Source organism: Salvia hispanica, chromosome 4 (genome assembly GCF_029641045.1).
Source record: "Salvia hispanica isolate PSC_SH4W2 chromosome 4, Shi_PSC_v1, whole genome shotgun sequence".
NCBI lineage: Eukaryota > Viridiplantae > Streptophyta > Magnoliopsida > Lamiales > Lamiaceae > Salvia > Salvia hispanica.
Window position 1 is genome coordinate 36371674 of NC_142695.1, and position 6000 is coordinate 36377673.

The 6000-nt window shown below is 36.4% G+C and overlaps 2 long non-coding RNA genes across 3 annotated transcripts; both read left to right on the forward strand.

Moving 5' to 3' along the window:
* Window positions 1-173: 173 nt before the first annotated feature.
* LOC125195064 (uncharacterized) lies at window positions 174-2570 on the forward strand. Of its 2 annotated transcripts, XR_016128701.1 has the most exons (3): window positions 948-1330; window positions 1423-1571; window positions 2345-2570. It is a non-coding gene; the product is annotated as an uncharacterized LOC125195064 (long non-coding RNA). The 2 variants fall into 2 exon arrangements; XR_016128700.1 differs by having other exon boundaries at window positions 174-1330; window positions 1423-2570.
* Window positions 2571-4853: 2283 nt separating this feature from the next.
* LOC148928563 (uncharacterized) lies at window positions 4854-5676 on the forward strand. The gene is made up of 2 exons (XR_016137629.1): window positions 4854-5087; window positions 5552-5676. It is a non-coding gene; the product is annotated as an uncharacterized LOC148928563 (long non-coding RNA).
* The last annotated feature ends 324 nt before the right edge of the window (window positions 5677-6000 follow it).

Consider the following 6000-nt stretch of genomic DNA (forward strand, 5'->3'; position numbering starts at 1 on the left):
AAACACATTGCCGAAAGATACACATATACATTTGAAAAATATTGTCAAGCCATCATCACAGTAATACTCAGGAGTTTTATTGAAAAGACCTGAGCTTACTAAAAATATTCACATTGGGCCCTTTTTCCTGTACTTAGCCATATCTGATCATCTTGTGCCGCTGAGATGGTGTTCTCATACGGTCACCTTCCCTGCCCAACATGACAGAGGTATCCTTGTGCCGGGAAGGTGGCCACCTTCCACGGTCACCTTCTCTGTCGTCCGTTCACGGTCAGAGGTATCCCGTGTACACTAGTCCGAGTGGGGACACCACCCTCACTGGGCCCGAATTCGACTTATATATCATCATTCATAATTCACTTGGCCTTAGCCAACAGATAGGCATCATACACAAAACATTTATGGCAAGACAACATCTTTAAAAGTCACGAACATGTGTTCGAGTTTTCATAAAATATAATTTGTATTTTTAGTATAAGAAAGCTCACCTCGTTCATTTAATTTTCTTAACTTGATTTTCTCGCTCCAAGCTTAACTTCAGTGATAACCTTTTTCAAAACAATACAAAATAATAATACTGATTAGACTGAAGGACTAACCTAATTAAAATGCATGCCTCGTACTTAGTTCCCTTTTCTTATTTCACTTATCTTTAAAAAATTCCTAAAACTCATATATTATTTGATGCTTCTACTTCCACAATTCTCGAACTTCGACTAAATTGGATCTATGCGTCTTTTACTTATAAAAGTTACTCCCAAGCAAAACTTTAAAATAAATCAAAATATCAATTATTTTAGCTTAGTTACACCATTAGAATAAACCATATAAAAATATTAATTGAACCTTACTTTAAAAGTTAGGTTAAAATTTAATATGTAGTTTTCTCCAAAATAAATTAAAATTTCCAAAACTAGGCCTAGTCTTTCTTTAATTTTTAGCCCAGGTAATTAAATTTGGAAATCGAGCCGCCTTGATGTATTTACTACAACCTCCATTTATAGATTTATCACTCCACTTTTTAGCCCAAACAAAAAAATAGTAGCCCAATCATCATTTATGTTAGCCCAAAACATTAAATTCATTAGCCCAGTTAAAGAACCACTAATAGCACTAGAAGTTTCTCCTCTCCCCCCATCATTCCATCGTGACTAACGAGAAGGAGAACAGAAAAGAGCTCTGCTCTTCCTGCCTGCTGCTGACCGTCGGCCAGCCTCCCTCCGGCGCCGCTGCCGCCGCCTCCTCCAACGGTGTGTCTTTCTCTCCCTCGGGAACCGCCGCCATCATCGATCACCGCTGCTACGCACCGCCTCAGCCGAACTCCCGAAAGGTAAGGAATGCCCAATTTGATCAATTCCCCCTTTTGTTTTATTTCTAAAGATTGAATCTTGAATTTCGAAGTTTGGTGTTTTTAACTTGTAGATTTGTAAAGGTCTTGAAATCATTGAATCGGTGACATATCTAGGTTGTGGGGGCAGTCCTTGTGTCGATGGGGTGTCTAAGTCCATTCGCCGGAATCCGGCAGATTCATACTCAAAGGGATAAGTTTCCCAATTTGCTTATTCATTAAAGTATATACTTACTTCTACTACTTCATGAATTTAGTGATTTTGGGGCATTTGTTTCACTGATATCGATGGATTATGGTGGAAGATGTTAAACTTGTTGTTGTGAATTTGTTAATTTCATTTTAACAGATTCTATTTGTACTATATGTATGCATATGCTTGTACATATGTGCAAGAAAAGAAAGGCTTCGGATTTACCTTTTTAATGGTGAAAAAGTGTTGTTGGATTGTAGGACTTAATCCTACAATTATCTGCAACTCTCCCTCCTCGACTCCTTATGAATCCTATGTTGTGTTGGTGTGTGAAGAGAATGTTTGATGGTGATGGGTGCTTGAAAGTGAGAAGACTTAAGGTTTATATACTCCCTTGTATGTTGTTATCCAACTGGGGGAGGTGTAGCTTGGAGGGGAAGTATGTAGGAGATCTTATGGCCAAAATGTATTTTGAGAATGGAGGGACTATCTTAGACGTTAATTATTCTTTGTTGAAATCTTTGATCTAATGTGGAGATAAATCTCCCATGTTACTCATATTTATATTTAACTTGGTAAAGTTAATCTTCATTGTTATATTTGTATGTCAACTTTTGAGTATTTTATGTATATCTCCTTGGTTGATCCTATGGCTAAGAAGCATTTTGAAAATGTGATGGGAGCATATGAGACCTTGATTCTTCTGATTTATATTTAATTCTCACTTGGCTAAAATCTTCTAAAGGATTTGGTTTATCCATATTTTAGCATATCTTACTTCTCGAATTTTCTATCTTATGTAGGTAATAGGATTTATTTAAAGATCATGGCAAATTCTTGTTGAGAGATCGGACTTCCTTTGGATACGAGCACGACCGTTTTAAGGGCTGTCCGGATTTGCACATTTTTCTAATTATAACAGATTAGGAACTTGATAAATTTGTATAATAGTACTTTAGCGGACTTCAGAGATGCACCAGACATTATAAACTTTTATTTGGGGTTACTTACTACTATTTTTTTGTTGTACTTGAAATGTTCGTTTGAGAACGAAGCAACTATTATTTTATAATTCCAAGATCGATTATTATAAATATACAGGGAAGGTTTCGAATACTACAACAATCACCTATTTTATTTATTTATTTATTTATTTTTCTTTAGGCTAATATTAATAATAATAAGGTGCGAAAGTTCGGGTTGTTACAAAAGATGTGTTGATGTGTGATATTAAAGTGTAAAGTGTTTATGAATATTCGATGATGAATTGTTAAGTGTGGACTATGGGCTTTTGGGGTGGCAAAATGGGTAGTGGGTAATGGGTAATTCCCATCTCGACCCGCTACCCGACGATAACGGGAAACGGGGCGGGATTGGGTAGTGTGTTTTAGAATTTTGCGGGTAGCGGGTATACCCACAACCCGCGCGGATATACCCGTTAGTCCCGATAATACCCGTTATTATTAGTATTAGCCATATTCCATCTTTTAATACTCTCTCCGGTCCATATTAATAGAGGTGTTTCTAATAGTTTAAGTGGAGAAATAAAAAAGTAGATAGTTAAATAATAATAGCCATATAAGCACTCAATTTGAAACATTAAAAATAAATAGTTAGAACGGAGAAAAAATAAAGTAAGAGAGATAATCATGTAAAGAAAAGTATTTATATTATTATTTTCCCAAAATAAGTGAAGATAATAAAATGTCTCTATTAAGGCGGAACAATGGGAGTACTTTCTAAGAGTTCTTTTAAAACATTTTTATATTCTCAATCTATTCAATGTTTACCATCGATATTAATTAAGTAAATTAGGGAACATTGACGGTTAGTTATTATGATTTTCAAATTTTTTATTAAGATTTCGGGTCGGGTACGGGTACCCGCAATGTCGATACGGGATACCCGACACGGGTATCGGGTAATCCCGGTATGTCATGGAGCGTGTATTGGGACAACAAATATGGCTAAAACCGGGTACGGGTAACTGACTTGTCGGGTGCGGGTACCCGCGGGTAACCCATTTCGCCACCCCTAATGGGCTTTAATATATGTGTTTATGCATGCGAACATAGAAGGCTTGAGATATAGTGTAGTCCGAACACTTGAACAATAGTTGTACGCGAACATAGATTGCCTTAGAAGTAGACTAGGCTGAACGCACTCGAACTATAAGTTTCACTATCCTTACCTGAGCGATAAAATAACGAGAATACAAAAAGAAGTAGACTACAAGGAAGTGCATGGAAACTTGAGGATGTGATGAAGGAGAAATACCCGGAGTTGTTCGATTAGAGCCGGCAAATTTCGGGACGAAATTTCTGTTAAGGTTGATAGGATGTAACACCCGCAAATTTCGAATAATCAAATTTTTGGTTGTTGAATGCGATATGGTGATTATTTGGAATTTTCTGGAAAATAAAATGAATATTTAACTTCTCGCGAAGCGAGGAATTAAATATTTTGGGCCTGCACGAATAATATGCTTTGGCGGTGAATTATTATAGTACTTGGCATAACACCAATGGACTATTCCTTTAGTTGGAGTTCGCTAAGGGGGGTGCGTACTGTGTTCTAAATATCATATGTTCGGAGAGTGAATTGTTTCGGTGGAAGGGAATATTATTTTTTTCGATCTTGTAGAATTTAATTGGAAGGCGTGTATGGAATTATGTGGATCGTGTTTGAAGAATTTATATTTGGAGCAACACCAAATATTAATTGATTTCGTTGGACGATTGTAATCTTTGTTGGGAACGGGATGGCGGAATTAATTAAAGTTTTCCGTGAACTTTAATTAATAAAAAGGATTACAAAATGTGAATATAGTTGGGCTTCTTCAACAAATAATAGAGTCCAATTATATTACAAAATTGGCTTTGGGCCTATGATGTAAATCAAAATAAATAAATATACAAGTTGGGCTCATAACTAAATGAGTCCAATAAAATTAATAAAACCGTGGGAGATCTTTTGAGCCCAATTCGTTCCTTCTCCTTTACGGTATTTTGCTCCCAGCAGAAAAAAAAAACTCATATTCTTCAAAAATCTGCTCCAGCTTCCATCCCATTCTGCAGTTGTTACCTTCAAGAATTAAACGGCATAATTAAACTCTAATCATGGTGATTAATCACTATTTATTCCAGCCAGTAAGTACCCAAATAATGAGGAATTATTACAATTTAAATCAGCCAATAATTGCTTTTAAAACACTTATTTAATTGAGATAAATTTCAATTAATTCCCAAGGAGCTGCTCCATATATTCACGATTGTTTTCCCTTTTCTCCCCACACTCACAATCTGCAAAGAAATCAACCGTTGCATATCACTCCCAAACACTCTCATCGTACAAATCCCAAGTCCAAGTGAAGAGAAACAGAGGGAGGAGCACGACCAATCTCAAATCCAACCTTCAAAACCGAATCTGCCAAGCCCAGCTCTACTGTTTACACCACCATTTTCGATCCATTTAAGGGATTGGTTTCGTGAGACTCTAATCCGAAAAGAGGAAATATGCAAGTGCGAGATCTTTTAAGCGAACGAGGTGGGCTTTCTGTTTTAAATATGGTTTATGCTTTAAGCACGTTCTATGAGAAAATATATGTTATGTCTTGCCATGTTTTGGTTTTATGGAATGTCTATCTGAAGTGGCTTTTGTCATGCATAGTTAATCGAATTCGGGTCTCAGTAGAGCCGCAAACTCTACTCGGACTAGTGTACACAACATGTAGATCGGGTGTCATCCTTCGAGTTGACCGGTCTAGTGACTTTGAATGTGGTCACATTCTCTGTCATGTACAGTTCAGATATGATGAAAGAGGAAAAGGAAGTTAGGTTGCGCAGCCATGTTTTAAGAGGAAATATTTTTAGTGCTCGGGCTCTTTCAAAGTAAAACCCCGATGTCACTCAATGAATGCTTGACATGATATTTTTAAGAAAATGTATTTTGGCATGTGACCACTGAGTATATCAAGTACTCAGCCCTGCATATGTTTTAAAAATGTGTAGGTTGAGTAGTGATGACGATGGGTGGTGTTGAGCAGAGACGACGTATGTTATTTGATATCGAGCTTATGTACTTGTCGCGATGACACTCTGATTTTATTCAAGTTATTTCCATTATTTTGAGTCAAGTACACTTATCCCTTTGTATTCTCCCTTTTCCCCCGCTTCTTATATCCCACCCTAGTCGCGATAATTTGTTCTTTCTATTCTTAGTGAGGGCGGGCGTGACAATTTCTTTTCACAATTTTGATCTCTTCGCTAAATTTACATTTTTTTTTCTCATTTTATTTATTTATTTATCTGAGTATGACAATTTTCACCAAATTGTCCAATTTTTAATTCTTAAAGAATACTCCCTCCGTCCACAAAAAATAGAGCACAATTACCTTTTTGACCGTCCACAAAAAATAGAGCACATTTATTTATGGAAAGTTTTCAACAAATAATAACCT